At 48.1% G+C, this 27,494-nt stretch overlaps 1 protein-coding gene and 1 long non-coding RNA gene across 2 annotated transcripts in view; both read right to left on the bottom strand.

Annotated features, from left to right (window-relative positions):
• LOC146799004 (uncharacterized) overlaps positions 1-27,494 on the bottom strand; it is a 220,127-nt gene that overhangs the window by 109,029 nt on the left and 83,604 nt on the right. Inside the window, exon 2 of the mRNA XM_085626366.1 lies at positions 6,799-7,005. The gene's annotated coding sequence lies outside the window, so the exon portion shown is untranslated. The remainder of the gene's footprint in view (positions 1-6,798; positions 7,006-27,494) is intronic.
• Positions 23,855-25,721, bottom strand: LOC146799005 (uncharacterized). The gene is made up of 5 exons (XR_014969229.1): positions 25,629-25,721; positions 25,346-25,476; positions 24,807-24,909; positions 24,618-24,700; positions 23,855-24,205 (listed from the first exon to the last, which is right to left on the bottom strand). It is a non-coding gene; the product is annotated as an uncharacterized LOC146799005 (long non-coding RNA).

Here is a 27,494-nt window from a genome sequence, read left to right as displayed (position 1 = left end):
GATTGATCTTCACAAGGAGGAATACAGAACCTCTCTTGATTATCAAAATAACAGGAGTACCAGTTATAGGCAGTAATCTAGAACGTTAGAATTGTTGACCAGAGTTGTAGGGGAGCATATTAGTAGTCATCACATGCTCATAGCAGAGGACTTCACTCTTTTGAGCCAAACAGCTTGGCTAGTGACCTGAATAGAGACGAGAATCTGATGTGGGGTATCCCAAATGTAGTACAGGCTTGCAATGGGCATTGCCCATCGGACAAGTCCCTTGCACCGACCTTCAGACGAGGTTCCTACCGGAGTAGAATTGACTATATTCTCCTGGATGTAAGATTGTGGAGTGGGATGGCCAACATGAATGTAATAGAAAGGGAGGAGAGTGACCATAACCCTCTGTTATTAAAATTGAGAGTATTAATGTCCCTCCCATTACCTGCACCTGTAGACCATGCCCATGGGCAGCTTGTAGCCACTAATAATAGGAGGAACCTGAGATGGGAAGCAGTAGCCTGCTCGCCCGTGGGTCTTAGGGCCATCTATTCAACCTTGGCCACGCATGTGGAGAGCATGTGTGTTAATTGGGGAAAATATGACTTGATCCTCGCTGAAAACAAAATGGTATTCTCTAAGTTGTGGAGTGTCCTAATTTGAGAGGTTGGGGGCACTCTAAGCTGCCAAAGACATGGTTCACAATCACTGTAAAATGGCAAAGGTACATCTACTGCAAGCGATAAGAAGGGGGGACACTCAAACTATAAGGGTGTTCAGGGCGAATAATCGGGCAAGTTTAAGAGCAGCAAAAGCAGCTTAAGAAGATGATAAGTGGGAAGTGGGCTGATCTGATAGAGTCCGCTGTGAACGACGACCAGAAGAAGTTCTGGTCTATAGTTGGTAGAAGCGAGGGGAGGTTAGGAAACCATGCAGAATCTTCTATTTTGCCCTGTGACTGGGTAACAGCTTGTAATCCAGCAACTGAGGGTCAGCTTAGAACTGAGAGTGCCCCAATAAGGGTCAGATCCCCCTAGCAATCTTTTCTCATCATGAAACTGAACGTGTGGTGGCCTTGTTCAAGCCAGGGAAAGCCCGGGGACTCAAAATTACTGCTGATGTCTTTAAAGATGATCATGGGTATGGGTGCCTTATATCAATGCAGTTTCTAACGTCATTGTGGCAGAAGGATAAATCCCTCTGTCATGGAAAGGGGGGGAGGATTGTTCCAAATTTTTTTAAAGGAGACCCTGGTGTGCTCGCTAACCACTGCCCCATCAGTTTACTAGACAATCTCCCAAAAATCTTCTGCAAACAAGTCCTTGAGCGCCTGTTGGTTGGGTTGGTGCGAGGGCAAGCAGGCCCTGTCAGAGCTTCAGGCTGGATTTAGGCATTGGGTTAGCACCATCGACCGGGTCTTCCAGTTCCTTCTGCTTATTACAAGGTGGTCGGCCTGGGCAAGGGCAATGTTTTTGTGGTGTTTATTGATCTGCTCACCACATTAGATCTGGTGCATAGGGAGAAATTTTGGGAGGTGCTTGCGGGAATGGGGACTCCGCCTGACGGTTTACACTTAATAAGGTTATTGCATGAAGGAAATTTTGCTAAAGTAAGGTGTGGAGCAAGAGGAGAACTAAAATATGCCTTCCCGATCAACAAAGGTGTTAGGAAGGGCTGTGTACTTGCCACCACCTTTTTTCAGCTCTATATCAACAACTGTATTGCCTATTTAACAGTGTACCGATGACTCTACTGTGTCAGGAGCAAAAATCCTAGCCCTCCTCTTTGAGGATGATACCCTATTGCCGTCCAAAACCCGGAGAAGCCTGCACAGGATGATTGACAGCCTTTTTTAAAACACAAAGTGTATTAGGTTTTGGACATGTTATACATTACATAGAGAAATATGTTGTTGTTCTGAATTAAGGCTATTTAATCTTGTCAGGATTATGCATCATTTCATCTAGGTACAGTACAGTGTCATATCATAATCATTCCTCATGCATATTAACTACCCCCCTCCCGTAACTGAGGAACCGTTTGAAGTCACTGATATATAAGCTTGGTGTCCATCTATGGTAGGGTATGCGGCTCCAATTGGAATTCTGTGCCCTCCTGCCTCTTGACAAATCCTTTGTGCTAGGGGCACGATAGCTATAATAAAGAGGAGTGAGGCAAGGGGGCATCCCTGTTGAGTGCTTCGCCCCATCGAATATGAATCTGATATGTGCTGACCTGTTCTAGCCCTGCCATAGGAGAGGAATAAAGAAGTTTAACCCACTTATTACAGATGGGGGTATCTTATAGTGTGCCAAGGCTGCTTGCATAAAATGCCACTCTGGAGTATCAAAAGCCTGAAGGACATCTAGGGAAAAGCAAGGGAAAAGCAACCTGCATGTGGATAAAGATCCTTAGCAGTGTCCATTATTTTAAACAGTCTCCGTATGTTCAAGGAGGTATTGCGTCTAGGAACACATCCGCATTGGTCTATATGTATCAAGTTCGGCAGGAGTGGCAATAACCGCTAGGCTAGGATCTTGCTTAGGACTTTGTATTCTTTATTTAACAGAGATAATGGTCTGTACAAGGAGAGCTCATCTAGGGGTTTATTAGGTTTTAGCAGCGAAGTTACTAATGCTTCCTTGGTAGATTTGGGAAGGACACCTGCAGACAAGGGGCGTTATATAGTTTCTCTAGTTGTGGGATCAATTGGGTGGCTTAAATAGAGGAAACTTCTACTGGTAACCCATCAGAGCCCGGCACCTTATCGCAAGCTAGGTTTTTGAGGGAGCCTCTGATTTCATTTATTGCTATGGGTGCAGCCAGCAATGTACAATCTGTCCCCTGAACGCTAGATATAGCCGCTCGGTGTAGGAAAGCTGCAATCTCTGCTGGCTCTGGGGGAGGAGGGACCGTATAAAGTGTCTAGTAGAAGTCTCGAAACACTTTATTGAACCCACCTTGGGCTACCTCCATTTTCCCATCAAGTGTATGTACCCATGCCTGCGCTGGGCCTGGGACAGGCTTCGGAGGCATGCTGGCGCCAGCACACTTCATGCTCCCTCCATGTCCCTAGCTCGCAACCGAGCATTTCCCCCACTACAGACTACAGGCATGGCTATACGCGCCGCGCTCTTAGGCCTCACCGCCATAGCAGACGTTTATCCCACTGATACCTTCTTTACCCTTCCTGAGGGCGCAGGTCCAATGGATAGGTTACTTTACCGTCAAATTAGAGTGACATGTAAAGAGGCAAATCCCACATTTCCTCGGAGCCCCCTGGTGCTTGCTGCCCTCGATTTAGTCCACGCCTCATGTTCTTCTCGTAAGCTATTCACCAGGCTATATGCTCTCTCGCTTGTCGCTTCCTCTGTCAACACTGACCTTGCTCGCACTGCATGGAGTGCAGATATGGGCAGGGACCCCCCCCCCCACCCTCCAGGAGGTTTGGCTGTACTGCTGCAACCAAATTAAGCGTTTGTCTCCCAAATACTATTTGCGGCTTAAACATTTCAAATACATGCACATGCTATACCGCACTCCCACTGCACTCTATAGAATAGGGCTCCTCACGAGCGATAGGTGTGCACGATGCTCCGCCCCAGCTGCAGACTTCTCCCATCTGGCCTGGTTCTGCCCCAGGGTTTCTGCCTTCTGGTGGGACGTATGCGCGACCATTAGCGACATCGCACTTGAACGTATCACTCCTGATCCTTTGGTATGGCTCCTTGGCTATGTTAAACATGTATCTAATGCAAACCGCAAGCTAACCGCTATGCTCCACTTCTTGCAAAATGCAGGGTGTAGCTCCACTGGGGGCGCAAGCCGGCGCCCAAGGTTGCCAGCTGATTGGACAACGCTGCTAATTGTCAGACACTCCTGGGTGAATTTTCGGACCTGATGTCGGCTGCTAGCACACTCCCTGACATCTGGACCCCTTTCATCTCCTACCTACACAGCCTAAATATCCCAGACAGCCCTTCTTCGAGTTCCCCCGTAAGGGTCATTCCGGCCATTAGTGGTGGCGCCACTGCTGGGCCAACTCCATCACTCTCACCCTCCCGATACCCGAACAACTCACTCTAACCTCCACCTGGGTATCCAAGTTCCAACACCGTGCTTTTCGGGTCTAAAACCCTTTCTTTCTTGTACTACGCTATGTGAAGGAATGATGTAACCATGATTGTTATGTGCCACATGTGAGAAAGTGGCTCTGTATATACTGTTCCTTAATAGGTACAGGGTGTACAGAGTCCACAGTCCCCCAGGGTTGACAGAGGTTAAAGTTAGATATAACCTTACTCTCCAAAGTGGTAGCTTGGTCGAGCAGTAAGGCAGTATCAGAGGACAGTGTAAAGCATTTGTTGTACACACTCAGTCAGCAAATGGTCTCACACACTCAGTAACTGAACTCTAGGCCAATGGTTTATATATAAAAAAATATATGCTTGTTTTATTTTAGAACCAACAATTGGATTCAAAATACTTTCTCAGAATGAGATGCTTTATATATAAATACTTTTGCAATATGCAATTGACTTTTGTAAACAGTTACAAGTGGTTGCAATAGGCAACTCTATTTTAAACACAACAATCCATTGAGCTCAATGGAAATTTCAAGTTATTTGCAACAGATTACTTTTAGCATTACTTTTGGAGTTCCAGGACTGGATCCTAGATTCAGTCCTGGGTCAGTACTTAGAATCAAGTGATGAAAGTCGACTTAATTACTGTGATGATTTTTAAACAATATTTAGCTATTTTAAAAGTTGACACTTAGAAAATATTTCAAAGAAAACAGTCAATGATTCCCTATGGAAGAAAATACAAGTTGCAGGTTGTTGGAAACGCCCACTCCCACACTAGAAGGGGTGGTGGTGGACTCCCCGAACACACTGTGGTAGCTTGGCTCGAGTGGTCAGGAAACAGGCGCAGTGCTAAGCATACAATATACCCATACAATAACCATGCGTGCATCCGTTCCAAAAACGACTCTACACCGTAAAAATTATGAAAATATTCTTTCTTTATCTTTTTCTCTTAGTTGCTGATTGGAAAAATAAATAGGTCAATCACAATATACAAGTTTCAATTAGTGCAGGTCAAATAAATATTGGCTGTTTGATGAAATAAATAGGGGTGATCATAAATAACAGGGCATAAATACAAGTGCAATATATACAGACAATTAAATACTTTGAGGCAATAAATACTGTACCAATAAATATTGTACACCAACAAGTCCTGTGGACCTATAAATATAGTGCAGCAATAAATAGGTAAAAACTCAATAAATACAGTATCCCCAATAAATAATTAAAAGTATACAGCCACACTCATGTAATCAGATGACACTTCAATTCTTATGGGCTGATTTGGCCCAGGCACAGCTTGTAGGGTTGTGGAAGGCTTGAGGGGGGCTACTCCCTGGCTGGGACAAGGCTGAGGCCTAAACTGAGGTAGATCAAAGGGGGGAATACCAGTGCCCTGGCTTTCTCTCTCCACACAACCTCTCTAGGTTAGTCCCAGTTCACCCCTTGCACAGTCAGGTTGGTTTCAGCACCTCCCTAGCCCCTTAGAGCAGTCTCTCAGGTCTCCACAGGGCCTTAGGCGCCCTCTACTCCACTTACTGCCCTTTTTCTGATGTTCCGACGCCGCTGGAGTCGTGTCGACGCCGGGAGGCGGTTCCGGTTCGGTCTCGGCGGCCTCGGCACAATGTCAGTTCTTTGACGACGCCGGCAGGCGGTTCCGGTCCGATGTCGGTGGCCTCGGTTCGATCTCGACCTCCGATTCGACGGCGTCGGGCAGTCTCTTCACGATGTCGACTTCGGGCGGCTCCGGTCCGATGGCGCTCTCGGCTCCGATGACGTCGGCCGGCCTGGCCTCGATGTCGACTTCCGGCGACTCCGGGGTGCGATCCTCACCCCCGACCTCCGGTGCTCCTCCTCACAGGCTCCGGGCGACTCCGGAGTGCGATCCTCTCTCCCGACCTCCGGTGCTCCTCTACCTCGGTCTCCGACGACTCCGGAGGGCGGACTTCACTCCTCCGATGACGCCGCTCGCTCGACCTCGGTTCACTTCCTCCTCGACCTCTGGTATTCCTCACGACCTCCGTCGGCGCCCTCTCACGACCTCAGGCGGCTCCGGGTACGACGTCTGCTACTTCAGTCAGCGCCGCTTCTCCACCTCGGGCTCCAGGTCTTCAGGCTACTCGACGCCGGACTCCAGGGAAACCAGTTCTCAGGTCAGAATCTTGCTGTTTTCTTGGTTCTAAGGCCTGTTCCTGCTGTCCAGGTCCTTAGGATAAGTTTCTTCCGTCTTCTTCCCACACAGGGCTATAGGCTGGGATCCATCAGTAGGGACAAGTATCAAGGGTGGGTTTATGGACCCCACTCCAGGCACAAGTTTCCACCCCTGCTGCTTCACTCCTTCCTCCTTCACTGTTGTGCTCCTCTCTCTTCACCAGTCAGGTGCCAACTGCCAGCTCCAACTGCCAACTGCCTCTCTTATCCTCCCAACATTCTAAACCGCCTCCAACGGTCACAGGGTTCTGGAATCTCCTGGAATGTTCTGGAAGGTGCTGGTAGGTTCCAGTGGATGCTGGTGATGTCACAGGTGGCCACCATTTTGTGCTCCAGGCCCTCAGACAGAAGTTTCAGGGGTAGCTAAAATGGTTCCCTGAATCTGTAGCAACACGAAAAAGTCTGGTGGTTCCCAAAAAGGAAAAATTCACACAGGGTTTGAGGCAAAAGTGGGACAAAATAAATAATGATGAGGAGGGACCACCCAAAGGGCTGACAGGTCTAACACGCGTCCCCCCCAGCTGAAAGTGGGGAGAGCTACCCAACCCCTTGGGAGTTCTCATCACTAAGGCGGAAATACCTTGAGAGACCGTCTGCATTGGCGTGGTCCACTCCAGGCCGATGTTCCACCTGAAAGTCCATTCCCTGTAGGGAAATAGACCACCTCAACAACTTGGGATTCTCCCCCTTCATTTGCATCAGCCAACGAAGGGGTCTGTGGTCGGTCTGAACTAGGAAGTGCGAGCCAAACAGGTATGGCCGCAACTTCTTCAGAGCCCATACCACTGCAAAGGCTTCACGCTCTATTGCACTCCACTTCTGTTCCCTGGGAAGTAGTCTCCGGGATAGGAAGACCACGGGTTGATCCAGACCCTCTTCGTTGAGTTGCGATAACACTGCCCCAATGCCATGTTCTGATGCATCTGTCTGGACAATGAACTTCTTGGAAAAGTCTGGGGCCCTTAAGACCGGGGCCTCGCACATGGCTTTCTTCAATTTCTCAAAGGCTTGCTGACAAGCCTCCGTCCAGACTACCCGTCGAGGTTGTTTCTTGGACGTGAGCTCCGTGAGGGGGGCTACGATGGTACCGTACCCCTTCACGAAGCGGCGATAGTAACCCGTGAGGCCCAAAAATGCTCGGACCTCAGTCTGTGTCTTGGGGGGTTCCCAGGCCATGATGGCCTCGATCTTCGCCTGGAGGGGTTGCACCGTTCCCCTACCCACCAAGTGTCCAAGGTACACTACCGACCCCTGCCCGATCTGGCACTTGCTGGCCTTGATCGTCAATCCAGCTTGTCTCAGGGCCTGGAGAACAGCTTGCAGGTGACGCAAGTGATCCTCCCAGCTGTTACTGAAGACGGCTATGTCATCCAGATAAGCAGCAGAGAAACTCTCCATTCCGGTGAGGATCTGGTTTACCAGGCGCTGAAACGTGGCAGGTGCGTTCTTGAGCCCAAAGGGCATCACACAGAACTGGTAGTGGCCATTGGGCGTGGAGAAGGCTGACCTTTCCCTTGCTCCATCAGTCAACGAGATCTGCCAGTACCCCGAAGTAAGGTCAAAGGTACTTAGATATTGGGCAGCTCCCAGCCGGTCAATCAATTCATCCGCCCTAGGGATCGGATGAGCATCAGTTTTTGTCACTGAATTCAGTCCCCGGTAGTCCACACAGAACCTCAGTTCTGGTTGGGCACCCGGTGGTGCAGCTTTCGGTACTAACACCACCGGACTGGACCAGGGGCTGCTAGAAGGTTCAATCACTCCTAGCTCCAGCATCTTAGTGACTTCACTATGAATGCTGGCCTTCACCTTGTCTGACATCCGGTAGATCTTGGACTTCACAGGTGGGCTGTCTCCTGTGTCCACGTCATGGACGCACAGGTGAGTCCTACCCGGAACAAGGGAGAACAACGAAGAGTACTGCCCCAGGACCTGGCGACAGTCCTCCTGCTGTTCAGGAGTTAGAGATGGGGAGAGAATCACTCCCTCCACCGACCCATCCTTTTCCTGAGACGCAAACAGATCAGGGAGAGGCTCGCTTTCCACGTCCTCTCCTCCGTCAGTCACCATCATCAAGATGACTTCGGGCCTCTCGTGGTGGGGTTTGAGGCGGTTGGCATGCAGCACCCGCAGGGGCTGACGAGGGGTCTTCAGGTCCACCAAGTAGGTAGCCTTACCCTTCTTCTCCAACACCTCAAAGGGTCCTGACCAGCGATCCTGGAGGGCACTAAGCTCTCCTGGTTCGATCACCCACACCTTCTGGCCAGGCTCCAACTCCACCGGGTGAGCGTTGTGGTCATACCACGCCTTCATCACTGCTTGGCTGGCTTCCAGGTTGTCAGAAGCTTGCTTCCACAACTTAGCCATTTGGCTCCGGAAGGCCAGCATGTAGCTCACCACATCCTGGGGGAGCTTTCTGGGAGTTCTTTCCCATCCGTCTCTCACCAGGTTAAGAGGTCCACGTACAGGGTGCCCATACAGAAGCTCGAAGGGGCTGAAGCCCACTCCCTTCTGTGGCACTTCCCTGTAAGAAAAGAGTAGACAGGGTAGGAGGACGTCCCATTTCCTCCGCAGGCCTTCAGGCAGACTTCTGATCATGCCTTTTAAGGTTTTGTTAAACCTTTCCACCAGACCATTGGTCTGGGGGTGGTAAGGAGTTGTGAACCGGTAGGTCACTCCACACTCCTTCCACATTGCCCGCATATATGCTGACATGAAGTTGGTCCCCCTGTCAGACACAACTTCCTTGGGAAAACCCACTCGGGTAAAGATTCCCATCAGGGCCCTAGCCACAACAGGTGCTGTTATGGTCCTCAGAGGTATTGCCTCTGGGTACCGTGTGGCATGATCCACCAGAACCAGGATAAACCTGTGACCAGCTGTAGTTGGTGGATCTAATGGACCCACAATGTCGATGCCCACCCTTTCAAAGGGGGTGCTAACGACAGGAAGTGGTTCCAGGGGAGCTTTCAGCTTCACCCCTGTTTTCCCACTGGCTTGGCAAGACACACATGTCCGGCAGTAGGTATCGGACGACACTTTCATCTGAGGCCAATAAAAGTGTGGGACAAGACGGGCGAAGGTCTTGTCTTGCCCCAGGTGTCCTGCCAAGGGGATCTCGTGAGCCAACTCTAAAAGGAAGGCTCGATAACGTTGAGGAACTACCAAGGCTCGTGACGATCCATGTAGGGGTGCCTTGGGTTCACTGTAGAGGAGGCCATCCTCCCAGTAAACACTGTAGTTCCCTTCAACGTTCCCTGCTGCCTGGGCTTCGGCCTGTCGCCTCAGCCCCTCAAGGGTAGGGCACTCCCTCTGGCCCTGGCAGAATTCCTCCCTGGACGGGCCTCCCTCCACGTGCCACTCGGCCGGGATGGGTAGGTCCTCCAGGTTGGTAACGTCCCCCTCCGCAGACTCCTGGTCCACCACCTCCGGTGGCCTATCCGTCCTACGGGGTGGAGACGCCGAGGCAGGCTCCTCCTGTCCTCGGTTCTTCCCTTGACTGGCAGCTGGCTGGGCCTTTGTTCCAGGCTCCAGCCGGAATGAACTCCCTCTTCGGGTAGTCTCGGACCTTGTGCTAACACAGGCCCAGTCAGGTGTACCCAGCATCTCGGTGTGAGTCCGGTATTCCACCTCCTTCCAAGCGTTGTGCTCCATGTCATTGCCCAGCAGACAATCGACTGGCACGGCAGGGCTTACGGCAACTCGAAGTGAACCTGCAACCCCCCCCCATTCAAAGGGAACCTCGGCCACTGGATAGTGACCTGTTCTGCCGTCAGCCATCGCGGCTGGGTGGAGTACATCGGGAATTACCTGCTCTGGAGACACCAGCTGGCTACGCACCATAGTCATACTGGCTCCTGTGTCTCTCAGAGCCTCCCCTCTTTGGCCGTTGATGGTGATCCACTGCCCATACTTTGCGGTATTTGCGGGCACCTGGATCTTAGGAACCATCTCCCGCTCTCCCAGGGACACTAAAGTGACACCCGCCCACTCCCTTCCCTTAGTTAAGGGCATCTCCTCCCCGAGCACTACACTAGCTACTCCGGGGGTCTTTCCTCCAGTGGGAGGGGGTGATCGTTTCTGACACTTCGGGTCTCCTTTATAGTGTCCAACGCCACCACACTCGTAGCAATGGACAACCCTTGGCTGCTGACTCTGGCCAGGATTAGGGTTTCTGGGTGGGTTAGCCTTAGAGGTGAATCCTGTTCCCTTCCCTTGGAAGTTATTTTGGGGGCCTTTGGAGAACTCCTTTTTCTTTTCCCCTCCTTCTTTCTTCTGGGGGGCGCCCTGTCCGGCCTTTTGAGTATCCCCTCCAGTCCCCCTTGTGGACACCCGGGTACTAGCCCAAATGTCCGCCTCCTCAGCAAGCTTCCGGGGACTGGTCAGCTTGCTATCCACCAGGTGTTGCCGCAGTTCAGGGAAACATTTTTCGAGCAGGTGTTCCTTCAGTACTAGGTCAAACAACTCCTCGTAGTTCCTCACTTCACTGCCCTGAATCCAACCTTCCAGTGCCTTCTTTGCATAGTCCAGGAAGTCCACCCAATTCTGTGTGCCCAGTTTGTGACTACCCCTGAACTTCTGTCTGTACTTTTCAGGTGTTAGTCCAAACTTTCTGATGAGCGCCAGTTTCATGGTGGGGTAGTGGGTCTGCTCATCCTCTTCGAGGGCCAATAAAGCATCCCTACCAGCTGGAGGCATGTACCTATACAATCCTCCTCCCCAATACTTCACTGGAACCCCATGGGCCCTCAACGAGACCTCATAGGCTGCTAGCCACTTGGCGATGTCGTCACCCGCCCCATAGCTAGCTACTATGTCCTTTGGCAGGTAAGGTTTGGATTCCCTGGTGATTTCTTGGTCTTTGCTGCCACCATTAGGAACAGTTGGTGCCCCAATTCTTAAGATCTGAAGCTCTATCTCTTTCAGTCTTATCTCATGAGCCATCCTCTCTTTCTCCGTCTCATGAGCCAACCTCTGTTCCTCCTTCTCCTTCTCCAGCTTTGCTAAATCCCATGTGAGCTGTCTTTTCTCTCTCCGATCTGCTAACTCCACGCTGGATAAGCCCCCGCTAGAGACAGTGCTGCCCTTCCTAGAAAGTGTCCTGGGCCCTGCTGACAGGTTCCCCACCTCAGGTTGGTACATCTCAGCCCCCTCGGGGTCAGGCTCTCCATCCCTGTCTTCCTCCTCAGCCTTGCTTTCTCGGCGTGCCTCCCCCCAAGCCCTTAAGCTGGTTTGGAGTGCACCCTTCTTTGCTCCTGGGGGACAGTACACCCCCTCCCGCTGGCAAAACTCCCTGAGTTGGGCCACAGTGTACGTTTCTAAATCTTCCAGTACAAACTCCATCTTGCCCACTCAGGTTAGAGGACAGGTTTTGTGCAGTAACAATGTAGGGTGGTACTTTTAGTAATACCTCCTCCCACCACCAGAGTAAATTTGGAAAAAACAAAAACCCACAATTAGGAAGGCCGCTGTGAGAAAACTCCCGGTGTAGGCCTATGGACTACCCACAGTTATTGTTGAGTATATGTAGGCACAGCTCTATCCCACCACTGAACACCAATTTATGTTGGAAACAGCCCCACTCCCACTCCGCAGGGTGGCGGTGGACCTTCCCAACACAATGGGGTAGCTTGGCTCGAGTGGTCAGGAAACAGGCGCAGTGCTAAGCATACAATATACCCATACAATAACCATGCGTGCATCCGTTCCAAAAACGACTCTACACCGTAAAAATTATGAAAATATTCTTTCTTTATCTTTTTCTCTTAGTTGCTGATTGGAAAAATAAATAGGTCAATCACAATATACAAGTTTCAATTAGTGCAGGTCAAATAAATATTGGCTGTTTGATGAAATAAATAGGGGTGATCATAAATAACAGGGCATAAATACAAGTGCAATATATACAGACAATTAAATACTTTGAGGCAATAAATACTGTACCAATAAATATTGTACACCAACAAGTCCTGTGGACCTATAAATATAGTGCAGCAATAAATAGGTAAAAACTCAATAAATACAGTATCCCCAATAAATAATTAAAAGTATACAGCCACACTCATGTAATCAGATGACACTTCAATTCTTATGGGCTGATTTGGCCCAGGCACAGCTTGTAGGGTTGTGGAAGGCTTGAGGGGGGCTACTCCCTGGCTGGGACAAGGCTGAGGCCTAAACTGAGGTAGATCAAAGGGGGGAATACCAGTGCCCTGGCTTTCTCTCTCCACACAACCTCTCTAGGTTAGTCCCAGTTCACCCCTTGCACAGTCAGGTTGGTTTCAGCACCTCCCTAGCCCCTTAGAGCAGTCTCTCAGGTCTCCACAGGGCCTTAGGCGCCCTCTACTCCACTTACTGCCCTTTTTCTGATGTTCCGACGCCGCTGGAGTCGTGTCGACGCCGGGAGGCGGTTCCGGTTCGGTCTCGGCGGCCTCGGCACAATGTCAGTTCTTTGACGACGCCGGCAGGCGGTTCCGGTCCGATGTCGGTGGCCTCGGTTCGATCTCGACCTCCGATTCGACGGCGTCGGGCAGTCTCTTCACGATGTCGACTTCGGGCGGCTCCGGTCCGATGGCGCTCTCGGCTCCGATGACGTCGGCCGGCCTGGCCTCGATGTCGACTTCCGGCGACTCCGGGGTGCGATCCTCACCCCCGACCTCCGGTGCTCCTCCTCACAGGCTCCGGGCGACTCCGGAGTGCGATCCTCACTCCCGACCTCCGGTGCTCCTCTACCTCGGTCTCCGACGACTCCGGAGGGCGGACTTCACTCCTCCGATGACGCCGCTCGCTCGACCTCGGTTCACTTCCTCCTCGACCTCTGGTATTCCTCACGACCTCCGTCGGCGCCCTCTCACGACCTCAGGCGGCTCCGGGTACGACGTCTGCTACTTCAGTCAGCGCCGCTTCTCCACCTCGGGCTCCAGGTCTTCAGGCTACTCGACGCCGGACTCCAGGGAAACCAGTTCTCAGGTCAGAATCTTGCTGTTTTCTTGGTTCTAAGGCCTGTTCCTGCTGTCCAGGTCCTTAGGATAAGTTTCTTCCGTCTTCTTCCCACACAGGGCTATAGGCTGGGATCCATCAGTAGGGACAAGTATCAAGGGTGGGTTTATGGACCCCACTCCAGGCACAAGTTTCCACCCCTGCTGCTTCACTCCTTCCTCCTTCACTGTTGTGCTCCTCTCTCTTCACCAGTCAGGTGCCAACTGCCAGCTCCAACTGCCAACTGCCTCTCTTATCCTCCCAACATTCTAAACCGCCTCCAACGGTCACAGGGTTCTGGAATCTCCTGGAATGTTCTGGAAGGTGCTGGTAGGTTCCAGTGGATGCTGGTGATGTCACAGGTGGCCACCATTTTGTGCTCCAGGCCCTCAGACAGAAGTTTCAGGGGTAGCTAAAATGGTTCCCTGAATCTGTAGCAACACGAAAAAGTCTGGTGGTTCCCAAAAAGGAAAAATTCACACAGGGTTTGAGGCAAAAGTGGGACAAAATAAATAATGATGAGGAGGGACCACCCAAAGGGCTGACAGGTCTAACACGGGTACAGTAAGTTCTCGTTACTTTTGTAATCCAGTACTGGGTGCCTAGACTCAGTACTGGGACCTTTATCCAAAACAGGTAAGTAATTACGTTTTCAGATATTATACGATTTTTAAAGAATATTTAAAGATTGCAGAAACTGACACTTAGAAGAAATTTCACAGAAAAACAGTCAATGATTTCCTGAGGGAGAAAATTGGGTTACTGGTAAGTACAGTTGTAAGTATTTTTCAGCGTCAGTGCTGGGCACCAAGATCCAGCACTGGGAGCTCACCTAAGAGCAGGTGAGTATTTTCGTTTTGGTTACTCAGCTGATTTTTGGTGAATATTTTAAGATTTGAAAAGTCCACACTTAGAAATTTCAGGAAAAAGCAAGTCAATGTTACTCTATAAAGAAAATAGAGTTATCGGTTTAAAGGTAAGTACTCGACTGGCAGAGTTGAGGTTCTGGGTATAGACTCAGGGGTCCCCCAGGGTCAGGTAGGTACAGTTGGTTCACCCTCAGCGACTCTAGGGCGGCCGGGTGCAGAGAGAGTTAGGCCCAATGTTATCCTATGAGGGATAGGGGGGCCTTGGTTGGTGGCTGCTGACTAGCAAGCCACGCGGCTGTGGGAGCTGGGCTCCTGGTCACTTACTCAGGGCAAGAGGGGAAGTAGGTAGGTGTAGAGGTTACACTGCCAGGGCCACTCGGGCAGCTGGGTGCAGGGTGCTTTTGAGCCTTCGGGCGCTCAATCTCTGGTTTAGAAAAAGACTGCAAGCTCGGGGACGAGGATTCTTCAGGTGCCACCACCACTTCGAGAGGTAAGTTGGGTAGTTGGAGGATAGGTAGGTACCCCGGGATTGGGCACAGGGGGCCGCGTACAGGGGTGCCTTTTGGTATCGGGAAATCTTACCCTCTGTTGATCACGGTAGGGGGGGCACCTTGTTCTGAGGCTGCAGGCTTCTTCAGGAGTGTCAAGGGAGGTCCTTGGGTGCCGGACTCGGGGTCACAGTCGCCGTGGGGTCGTCCTCGTGGTCTTTGTTCACTGGCCAGGCTTGGCTGGTGCAGAGTAAATGTAAATTGATACTTGTATAGCGCACTACTCACCCGCAAGGGTCTCAAGGCGCTTGTACGAATACCGCTGTAGAACCCATCCTGGCTTTCCCTGTGAGGCGTCCACTCCTGGGCACCCCCAAGGTGGAGGCCAGGCATCCTTAGCATTGTGGGGGCCGTTGTGTGCTGGGTTCGCGGTTCCGGGCTGCTGCCAGGGATTAGAGGTAGGTTTTGAGTAGAGCCTCTACTCATGGGAGTCCCAGGGTCTTAGAGCCAAAAGGTAGCCAGGTCCTCCGGGGTTTGTGAGGTTGCTGGCCACAAGAGATGCCGGGTTGGAGCAGGAGCAGGTTCGAGGGTCGACAGGCCAGTAGGGCTGGGGCCAAAGCAGTTGGTGTCTTTCTCATCTCAGCAGCTGCAGGGCAGGTCTTCTTTCTTCTTGCTCTTCTTTGTATTTTGGAATCTGGGGAAGGAAGGTTCAGGGTGCCCCTAAATACTAGATTTAGGGGCGTTACAAGTAGGTGAAGGGCAGGGACCAATGGGCCCCTGTCCTGGGGTGGGTACACCCCCTATCCTGCCTCTCTCCTGTGTGAGGGGGGCAGTAGCCTAGTCCTGATAGGGTAGGGCTTCCCATCTTCAAGATGGCGAGAGCCCGGAGATATGCTTCACCTCGCCTCCCCCACCTGAGGGGTGGGGTGGGCAGGCTGGCACATCCACTGTCCTTATTTGGGGTTTCCGGCCAAGCTTCCCGCCAGAGTGGGGGGTTGCAGTGGCCTGGGGAAGCTCACAGAGGCGGCATGCCTTTGAAGCTTCCCCCTGCCAATCCTGGGGGAGGAGATTTAGCACCTCGCCCAGGATGTGCATTGTTGCAGGCTCAGGAAAGCAGGGGCTCTCCCACCCAGGGGTCCAGCAACATGTCTGCTGTGTGGCAGCCTAGGCAGCCTCAGAGCAGACGTGGATTGTAGGTTAGGTTTAAGGGGGCATCTCTAAGATGCCCTCTGGGGTGCTTGGTACATTAAATCCCACACTGGCATCAGTGTGGGTTTAATGTGCTGAGAAGTTTGATACCAAACTTCTCAGTCTTCAGTGTTGCCATTATGGTGCTGTGGAGTTCGTGTTTGACGAGCTCTCAGCACCATGTACTCTTAAATGGCAGCACTGCACTTACAGTGCGCAGGAATGGACCTGGGTACTGTAGGGGCACAGGTCTCCTGCTCCTGTGCCCACACCATTGGCATAAGGCACCCAGCTGAGGGGTGGCTGATGTATGCCATGGCAGTGTAGGTTATGGGCATGGCACACAGGGATGTGTGCCATGTCGACTTTGTTTTGTCTTGCACCCAGCCTGCAAAGGCAGTGTGTGTGTGTAAGGGTACAGGGCCCCTAAGGGTGGCACAATGAGTGCTGCAGCCCTTAGAGGCCTTCCCTGGTCACAAGGCCCTGGGCACCTAGGGTACCATTTACCAGGGGCTGACATGTGGCCAGGGTTTGCCAATTTGGGTTTTGTGTGTTTTAGGGAAGGAACATAGGCCCTGGGCACCTGATTGGCAGGAGTCCAGGGCATACTCAGTCTAAGTATACTCAGCAATTCAGCAAAAAGTGGGGGCATACCATGCAAGAAAGATGGCACTTTCTCACACCACAATGATACAGTGTAACGTGGCGTGCTGTTTTTTCTTTTCTGTATTGCCCTTTTGGAAAAATTTATAAAAATAAATTTTAAAAAGTGTATGTACCCAGAGAATCGGCATGGAATATAGGTCAGGTCTTATCAATCATGCCAGTAAGGTGCCGGATTTGTCTGCCTCAGTGTGTACTTTTTGTGTATAAGCCCTATAATCTATCAACCGGAGTCGCTCCAGCAGTTCCGCATGTGTTATTCTGGCTTTTTGAAGCTGGGATGCGCTTTCAGCGCTCTTTCCTGCCCTTCCTTTCAAGGGGCCTAGGGATTTCTCAAGGATGTCAAGGGCCCGGTACGTGCCCCTTCTGGCTCCTGCTATTGTGTTAATTGCCGCCCCTCACTCCACCACCTTGAAGGCCTCCCATTCCAACAATGGGGAAGAGGCTTTCCTGGTGTTCTCTGAGAATTATCAATTATCTCGGATAAAGTCTCTCTGAAGACTCCGTCCTCTAATAAGCGTGGTTGCAATTTTCATGTTGGAGTGGGGGCAGGTACACTGCCTATTTAAATGTGAACTCGAGAGGACAGTGGTTGGATATCTTTTTACCTAGATATGTAGCATGAGTTATTTTAGGTTAGAAGTATGAAGAGCAGAGGAGCCTATTCAGCCAGGAATAAAGCATTTGTGGATAAGAATAAAAGGAGTATTCCCTGAGGCCCTATTACGGCAGCGCCACACATCCAGGAGTTCCCAACCATCTACCCATTGCTTCAGCACCAAGCCTGATGCGCCGGGCCGGTGCCCTGAAGGGGAGGATAAGACCTATCTAATGTTAGATCACGCACTGCATTAAAATCCCCTCCTAATACCCATGGGTATTGGGTGAAGTCTCTCAGTGTCATAGACAAATGAGTGAGGAATGCATTCTATTCGGTCTTGGGTGCCTAAATACATCATAGTAGCAGAGGTTCTCCGTCTAGTGTACTCTTCAACAATACATAACAACCTTGTGTGTCGATTCTAGAGTCTATAACTGCAAATGGAAGCCCTGAGCGCAGCCATATTGCGGCACCCCTCGAGTATGCAGTTTTGGGTTGTGTAGAGAAATTGTTCTCTCCACCTCCTACGCAATGTTTGCAAAACTGTGTCAACCAAGTGCGTCTCTTGAATGAAAGCAATGTGTCGGGCATCCATGTAATTGTGCTAAAATACTGTGCCGCTATAGTATTGAACCCATGCCCCTCGCATTCCATGTTATAACATTATAAGTATTCAACACAGTGGGCATCCCCGGGTTCACATCATCATTCACTTGCGACATCTTCAGCACTTTTCGCCATTCCCCTAAAATTCCAGTACGTGACTTCGATAAACTAGACTGAACCTTCATCAAATACTCGGTCCAGTGAAAAACAACCATCCGTGCCAACAGGATGAAAGGGACCCTTCATTAGCATTCTCGAGAGAGCAGAAACACATCTGTATAGTAATTAAAAACATACTGTATTAACCCATTGTCCTCATGAGCCATGCCACATCTATTGTATGAGTGTGTTTGGTAGCACCTCGGTCACCATCAACTCCCTGTTCAAGTACAGAAATCACATGGTCATTTCATCCATGTGGTCAGCCCAATAAGTCATTAACCATTTGTGGCGTGCAAGACGGAAACAGTGCCATGCTGCCATTTGAGACACTGGCCTTTGATGCGCTGGAGCTGATGGATGGTTTAGACCTCTGAATCTCTTGTGCTGAACGTGTTGCTGCAATTGTCCTTCTAGGGCTTGCTGCGGGGAGGGAGTCCATTTGTTATTTCCTCGTGTAGTCCAGATCCGGCGTCTCTGACCTGTAGTGTGTTGCCCCCTGGGCGGTGCTGCACTCAGTGCATTTGTGGTGCACATACCAGGGATCTGTTGCTCAAGCCATTGCCAGGCTTGTTCAGGGGTATCGAAGAAATTTGTGTTCTGGTCATGTATTACCTCCAACCTAGCTGGGAACAACAGTGCAAAAGTAAGGCCGGCTTACCGCAGATGTTTTTTAACTTTCTAAAAGGAAGCGTGTTTGTGCTGTACTACGATGGTATAGTTAGAGAAAAGAGAGATTCTCGCATTGTCTATTAGAATAGGCGCTTTTCCGCTTGCAGCTTGGTGTCCCTGTCTTTGAAGTTCAGGATTCGGGCCACTATAGGTTGCGGCAGGGCTCCAGGGATTGGTTTCCTAGTAGAGACTCTATGGGCTCTCTCCAGAGTGAACCAGTCTGACAGTCCCTCAGTAGCCACCTCTGACTGGATCCAAGTTTCAATAAACTGTGTGGCATTAGGGCCTTTCTTCCCCTCTGGGATCCCAACAATTCTCACATTATTGCAACGGGCTCTGCCCTCCGCTTATTGCTGTAGTTGATCAATTTGTTGCTCCAGTCACTGGAGCTGTGAGGAGTGTTCTTTGTGACCCGGGGACATATCTTTCAGTGCTGTTTCACTGGATTTGACTCTGTCCAATAACTTACGTTGATCGTCTTTTCAACAGGTTTATTGTTCCAATCCTCTGTTCCAAAGCCGCTTGTGATTGTCTTATTTCTTGGAGAATTAAATCCACTTTATTGACAGGAGGAGTCTCCATTATATTCGGTACGCTGACAATGGTAAACATAGCTGGTGAGCTAACAGGTGGGATGGAGCGGAAGTGCGTATGGAGTGGGTCTCTTTTGTCCTTGGTCTTGGTGCACCCCATGTGGGTTACCATGTGAGGAACCTCCCAGTTATCTATTCTGCTAAGTTGTTTTCTAGTAGGTATAGGAGGGTATTTAGTCCCAGTGTCTCTATTCAATCCTTGACGCACTTTGTGCGCTCTATATTCATGGTGGTATTGCGTAATGTGTGGTCTATCTGTTCTACTCGCTTACCCAACTGGGGTTTATCATTAGGTCTCTAAGAAAGTTGTGGGATAATTTCCTCAATGGCGCTGTATTAATTCAGTCCTTTAAAAGTTTCTGGCGCTCACTACAGGGACAGACTGCAGTAGATCATACCTCTGTCATTGTGTTCTGGATTTGATATCAGAGACAAATGTGTGGTTGAATCGCCTATTTGGGGGCCCACTTCACATCAGGGGTCGCACGGCTTGTACGCACCAGTTGTGTTCATAGATTTCAGCCCACACTCTCAACTGGACCTGCTGCTCGGCCCGCTCATTACTCTTCTCCCCCGGCGAGGCCTCGCAGCTCAAGTCTAAGTACAGCCTCTAAAAACAGGCCTCCAACCACTGGTGGCTGGTGTCTAGTTTGTTGTACCAGGGCTCACACCTCTCCTGGTATGGCCCGGCAGGAGATCTTAATTGCAAGGTGGGGCTGTGCGCCGGGGCAGGACTTCTGATAGTTTGAATCTACTTTTATTTCAATCCCCGGATGGGTGCAGGCCCCATGGCAGCAACGGGCGCCCGGCAGACAGTCTTCCCGGGCTCTCGCATGGATACCCGCTACCCCCCAGTATCCTCCGGTGCCCCGGCCTCACATTCTGTCGTGGCCCATCGCAATGTGCTGGACTGGATATTGCAGCTCGCCAGCAGGCACTGCAATCGGGGTCTGATAGGGTGTACTCCACACTCTGTTTCACTGTATTGCAGGGGGGGTCTAACCAAGGCGATCCTCAGGTGCAACGGAGACCCCCGCCGCAGCCAGTCTCGGCTGTGGTATTCTCGCTGTTTCCCTGCAGGCTGCACGGCCCAGCACTCAGTCACTTCTCAGTTTCTCGTCTGACACAGAGGGCTCGTGGCTCACCGATGCACCAAAACACTGCTGAGTGCTAAGTCTGATATGCCCACAGGACTCCATGCTGTTGTTAGGCCATTAATGATTGTAGGTTGCAGGGCTCGGGTCTGGAAGCCCGCAAGTTATGCAAGTGCCATGTTTGGCTTCTGGCCACGCCCCTCATGCTGACTGACAGCTTTAATCAGTTTTGCAGTGATTTTGGCCCTTCTAAGACCAAGTATATGGCGTTTACCAAGAAGGGTAGGGTGAGTGGGGTCAGAAGTTCTTGAAAGAGTCCAGGAGTGTGATTACCTTTGCATCAGGCTTGAGGAGTCTGGATCCTGTGATCAGCAAATTCTAAAGAGCACCTTAATCGTAAAACAGTGGGATGGAGCCATACTTAAGCTGGCTCAAAAAGCATCATGGTCCCCTGTATGGTCAGCAGTGGAAATCTACAAGACCCAAGCTAGGGGGGCTGCTCTTTATGGCGTGGAATTATGGGGGCATTGTAACATTAGTACACTGACCATAGCAGACAACAACGTCGCCAGAAGCCTGGTGAACCTAGGGAGGGCACGCCTCTTGTAATGCTCCGTTTGGATCTGGGGATGCATGAGATCCTGTCATTGGTGGCATGGAGGTCCCACCTCCATTGGATCCGAATTTGGGGAACTGAAGAACATACTGGCACATGCATCAATAAAGACTTTTGCGATTTCTTAATTGCGATTTTTAAGGAATCGCAATTAAGGAATTGCAAAAGCCTATGCATGTAGGAATCGCTATAAAAATAGCGATTCCTACAAATTCCTTAATTGCGACTCGCAAATTGCGAGTCGCAATTAAGTAATGCCGTCCCACTCATTCCTATGGGCCTCCAGGCCCATAGGAATGAATAGGAGATTGCATGAGTAATTTGCGAGTACCAGTAGGTACTCGCAAATTGCTCATGCAATTTCAAGGGTGCAAGGGTGTCAAAATGACACCCTATTGCACCCCTGAAATTGATCTGTGCACATATGTTGCACACACACATGCTCTAAGGGCATGTGTGTGCGCAACATGAAACTTTGAAAAATGCACAAAAGTGCATTTTTCAAAGTTTTTGCAAATTACCATGAAGTTCAACTTCATGGTAATTTGCTCCCCCTATTAGCGAAATCGCTAATTTTTTCACTTCCATGCATTGCATTTAAGGAATCTCAATTTGGGATTCCTTAAATGCAATCGCAATTTAAGGAATCGCAATTTAGAGATTCCTTAAATTGCGATTTTTGCATTTGGGATGATGCATCCCAAATGCAAAAATACTGGTCGCAAAGGGGCAGATTCTGAGAATCTGCCCATTTGCGACCGGTTTTTACATTGATGCATATGCCTGTTAGCCCTCTTAAAGAGGGCCTCCGGGATGTTTTGTCGGCCAATGGAGGGGGGGAAATCAAATGGTTTGGGACACTTAAGAAGGGCTGGAGTAAGCTGGGCATGGGGAAGTTCTGGGGCGAGCACAATCCATTAAGAGAGGGGATGCTGTCCTAGTTAGAAAAATATGAAGAAGATAGCTGTTAGCTACAGGGACCATTCTTTCTCACAAAGGCGTCTAACAAGTGCCTTACTCCTCCATAAATCTGTGTGTAAGGCTGAGGAATTCCTGAACTTCACCCGCCCTGTTCGGGCTCAGTCCCTGCACCTTCAATTTAGATATTGGTCCTTTCCTATAGCAACTTTCACCGCTAGTTGGAGGAGGATGAACCAGGAATCTGAACATTGTTTTTATTTTACAAACACACATGAAAGTGAGGAGCACCTACTGTTTTTCTGCCCAATCTATGTAAAACCTTGGTCTAAATGGATTGTGCCAATGTGTAGGACTCTGAGCTTACCAACCAGAGGAGAGGCATACAGGGTATGCAAAAGCGACACCTCCTCGATGGTGGTTGTGGCTGTTTCTGAATTTCTGTACCCAGTCTGGTTAATTAGATATAAAATGTTAGATATTGTAGGCAATTAAGACCCCAATTTGTTTGAGCTGATTCGAATTGTCTGAAGAAGGTAGCTTCATTTTGGACATAGCTAGGGCTCCTCGATGCAAAGTGCCAGCTATTTTATGAAATGATCTGCTATTTGCATGTTTTGCTCTTGATTTTAACCTGACGATGCAATCTCATTCAGCTTTTTATATATTCAAGATGTGTTAACTATTTTATGTTTGCATCCGATTTAAAATGTTTTTACAACACTAATACATGAGCGTCTTGACTTTTCAGTGATTTTTAATCAGCACATCAGAGTTAGGGTTTGTATTGTGTGTCGACTGAGTAAGACATTATGAGCATACTTCAGATATAGTGGAAATGTGCCTGTTGCTTGATGCTAATTGATGTACAGATTCCAGTTGTTTCAGACGTTTTCCCTGAAGACACGCAAAGGAGCAAAATGCATTGGGACTAAACTCATAAAATTGGTGGAAGTAGAACTTTTAGCCAAGCTAAATAGTTTTATAGACTTATGAATAAAATGAACAATGAACCTACAGTACAAGTCTTCTGAATCCCATTAAGAAACGTATTTATACATATAATGTTACAAATTAGCTACAGAACCAGGATCAAAGAAGTGTGAGAAAAAGGAGGAATAAGCTATCAGGAAAATATTGAGTCAGTCTGCAGAAGAGTGTAGTTCGTTTTCTTAGGTTAAACACCCACAGACATCGTTTGGTACTGATTTGACTTATACTACATCTGAGTTGCAAACCCTCATCACAATGGATGTTGTTTTATGCATAATTATAGAGCAAGCTATCACGCGGAGGGTATTCTGTCGCTGATGTTGGAGCACTCTGGGCCTCCAGATGGATGGCCTAGTTGAAGAGTCACATCTTCAGCTTCTTGTAGAATTCAATGATTGACAAGGTGTTTCTGAAAGGCAGGGGCAATTTCTTCCAAGCTTGACTGCCGAATCTGGTTCTGCATATGTGTGGGATGTTTGTGAGTAGTAATCCAACTGAGTAGAGGTGTCTGGTGGATTTGTGGAAGTTGATGTAGTCATGGAGGTATCTTAAGCCATTGTTGAGTAGGGCTATGAAAGCGTGAGGAGTTTGAACAAAGCTTATTTGTGGATGGGAAGTCAGTGGAGCTTCGTGAGCTAGGTGACAAAGTGTACTTGTTGTGGTAAGTTGAGAGTGAGCCTGGCTGCTGCATTCTGTATGGTTTGGAGATATCTGGTCACTTGTGAGTGGTTTCCAGTGTAGATGGCATTCCCGTAGTCCAGTTTGATGGTGATGAGGGCTTAGGTGATGGTTCTGCTGGGGAGCTATTTGAAGATCTTGCTTTGCATCCTTATAAGTGTGGAAGCAGTGTTTATTTGAGCTGTCATAGAGTTGACTGTCGATGATTATCCCGAGGTTCCTGGCGCAGTTGGTGGCATATCAAAAACAAAAGATTTGCTCTACCTGTCTAGAAAGCAATAGATCGAAAAGATCTCACTGGTATATAACCCAAGGAGTCGCTTTCGGCTACACCATTTGAAAGAGAGCACGCAGAAAAATATATGTAGTGATTAAAGCTTATATTTTTTATTTATTTTTTGTTCAATAATTCTCTTGGTATATATACAAAAAAACATTTGCTCAAAAACATAAATTCAATTGATTTTTGAAAGGATATATACAAAAACCAAGGCAGGCCCCATCAGAGAGGAAAGGGGGATATATAAACAATTAAATTACATTCATACTCACCAAACAAACCATACAATCTTACACAACCAATCAATATACTACAAATGCATTTTCACCACATTAAAAAAAATATATTTACACATAAGTAAACTCTCCTCAAAGCATTAATATATATTGTTGGAATTGATGGAAACCACCAGACAATATAAAAAGACACGCCGACGCGCGTTTCGGTGCAATCACCCAACAATGAGGGTGCCACCTTCTTCAGGGCGTAGGTTTTATACGATTCTGTTGTCCGAGGGGCCTGTAAGAAATTTTTGAAAGAACATAATGTCTCATTGGAGGTAATACAGTGATTTTACAGTTATTCTAATCCTATATATCAATTACGAGTTTAAGAAAATGTATGCGTCACTGATATTTATTAGTTACTCGATTTTGGGACAAATGGTGTAGCACACAGGCGCTCAAATTGGGTTTCCATTGAATGGAGCAAAATACTTATTTTTGAAATACACAAGGTAATTTATCGAAAAGAATTAATTAAAAGTAACGGCACATAATATGCCACCTTTCACTAGATGGATTGACCCTAAAGGAACAGAAGACAAATAGCAAAGACCCTCCTGGGTAACTATTGGGATAACATAAAAACAAAAACAACAATAAAAGATAAAGAAATAGTGGGTCTATGATACACTATATTAAACACTCACCTGAATTAAATCCTAAAGTACATCAGATTAGTGGTAAAGAAAAACGCGAGATAAATACTGGAGGAGTCCCAACTGTCAGTGTCCTAAATAGTACGATATAAATAGAGAAAGAAAAAACACACATTGGTTGATGACTTAAGAACAGGTTAAACATGATTCACACGTTAAGGATAGACGAAAACTACTTGCCTGGCAAGTTGTACGGCATAAGATGTTGTCATGAAACTTCAAAATAGGGGATAGCTCCTGTTCTGTTTTTGCTGGTAAGTCGATTCCTTTTAACAATTTCAGACTAATAGATGAAAATAAACCAAAGCACAAGTTTAAGATGAAGTAGCCATGAGTTGTAATTTTCAGTGGCTCATATATAGTGATCGTAAAGACTCAAAAGATCTAATCTAGAAACTGTAGTTCCGTATATCACAGATTGTCCTAGTGAAGACGCAGTGATCAATTGCATCTAGTTGCTAGGTTTCTCAGAAAAAAGCGTCACGGATGAGATCAAACTTTTTTTCTTCCGTATCTTAAAAATCATAAGATTGAAGACGATTTTCACTGCCTAATTAAAACTTCAAGGACCCATCTCATTTGAAATAATGGTAGGGAAAGGAGCAGAATGGACAAAACAGACTGTGTACAATAACGACAAAATTTGTGCTTTTCAAATGAACGTGAAGCATGCTAAAAACTCACAGCTTTGGGTTAAATGTCGGATGATTCACTCATACCTTTGGATCATTAATCCGATGGTGGAACGCCTGCTAGTCGCGTCATTGTATAACAAGGTACATGGAAACAATGTATCCGGGAGCGTACGCTAATGTGGATATGTCGGTTTGAACGTGGCGATGTTGTTAGGCTAAATAAAAAACATCACAGATTATATTCTGGAACAACATTACCGCGGGAGAAATAGCCGAAAAACACAGAGTTTTTATAAGTGTCATATAAGCGTGTGAAAACTCGCATAAAGTGCTAAGGCAGAAAGATAATCTCACATCTAGTTTTTACCTTGTATAAATATTCGTGATGCGTGGAGCCGATGCGGAGTAGAGATAGCGTTCTTTCGAGTGAAGAGTTACCGCTACAGGAAACCGCGCGAAAGGCGGGTGTGTAAATGGGTCTTTTAAATTAGAAGGTCAACCACTTAGAAGACACTTGAGCCATGTCGTCAGAGGGCACGTGATCCCAGCTAGATCGTAATGAAGCCGATTGGCGATCCGAGCTGACCGAGATGGAAAATAGTGCAGTCAGTTCGAAGACAACATAACGCGGTTAACTAATAAGCCGGCAATAGAGAAAGGCATAATCTCAAAAGTACTTAATATGCACGCGATCGTAAAACAACACCGAAACATTTCAAATAGAACAGAATAGGGTTCGCCACATGGAACAGAATCAAACATACGATAATGAGCTGGTATGTAGAAAAGTAACATATCACTAAAGGTTCGGCTAGAAAAATCAGCGAGCTTGGATCGGAAATCTAGCCATTGATAAACTCACAAAGTTGACACCAGTCCGGTCAGCTACAGAGATGAAATGCTTATAAATGTGCATTACGTTCTTTAAGTGGGGGTTACCCAAAGAAGTTGTGGAAATACCCAAGGTTCAAACCACAATAAATAAGAATTAAAGGGCCAGTAACTAGAATTAGAGACAAGCCGACAGAATCTGAATCGGCGGGAAAATGTATTCATCATGGTTATAATATCGCATTCTCCCATGGTAAAGACTCGTTTAAGCCATTTTTTTGAGCATCTAGAAGAAATATCCAAAAAACCTCACGTTTTTTACAGATGTTAGTGATGTTATTGTCCTTATGGCTGTGTATTTTTTTCAATATAGTGTAGCGTAAATCACTTTCGTTGTGATTCGCCTCTTTCCAATGGGATACTAGTGGAGCTGAAAAATTGTTGCGTCTTATGTTCGATTTGTGCTCTCCAATCCGTACCCTGCATTCCCTAGCGGTTTCTCCGACATTGGGTAATTCGCAAGGGCATAGAATGACATAGATACAATTCGAAGTACGACAGTTGGTCATTTCCCCTAGTTCCACTGAACGGTTGCGGAAGTTGATTTTTTCGCTAACAATGGCATTGGCACATGCGTGGCATGTTCCACATTTGTGGTGGCCACGAATAGGTTGGTCACCAGTGATGGATTTCTGTACAAATGTGGTCTTAGAATTTGTGTATTTGGTCTTGACTAACAGATTCCTCAAGTTTTTGTTGCGTCTAAAGGCAAACAACGGTTTGGGAATCCTAGGTGCACCAGAGTCAAGGTTTAACAGATGCCACTGAGAATTCACAATATGTCGGATTTTGTTGTTAATTGAGGAGTGTTTTGTTATACATACCAGTTGTTCGGTATGTTTTTTCTCTTTAGGAACAAATAACGAGTCACGATTATAGTAGCGGGCTCTTTTGAAGGCATCGCGTACCAATCTTTTGGGATAACCTCTTTGAATGAATTTTTGTTTCATAGATTCTGAGTGGTGAAGATAATCTTGGATCGAGGTGCAGTTTCTATGGAGACGTAGAAATTGCCCGAATGGGATGCTGTTCTTCTGACTGGATGGATGGAAGCTGTCAAAGTGGAGGAGAGTGTTTCTCGATGTGGGTTTAGTGAAGAGTGATACTTTCAATTGAGCATTCTCATGTTCCACTACAAACGTCCAAGAATTCCAAATTTTGATTGCTAATCTGGGTGGTAAATCTCAGGTTGGGATCTGCCAGATTTATCCATGATAAAAATTCATCGAGATTCCCCTTCTCGCCCTGCCAAACGAAAAAGATGTCATCGATGAAGCGTGCCCAATAACGGATGTTCTCGTAATATGGGGCCACTTCGTTATAGATGTTCTTTTTTTCAAAG

Source organism: Triturus cristatus, chromosome 9, assembly GCF_964204655.1.
Source record: "Triturus cristatus chromosome 9, aTriCri1.1, whole genome shotgun sequence".
Lineage (NCBI taxonomy): Eukaryota > Metazoa > Chordata > Amphibia > Caudata > Salamandridae > Triturus > Triturus cristatus.
Note: the sequence above shows the minus strand (reverse complement) of the source record. Positions and strands in the feature narration are given on the sequence as shown.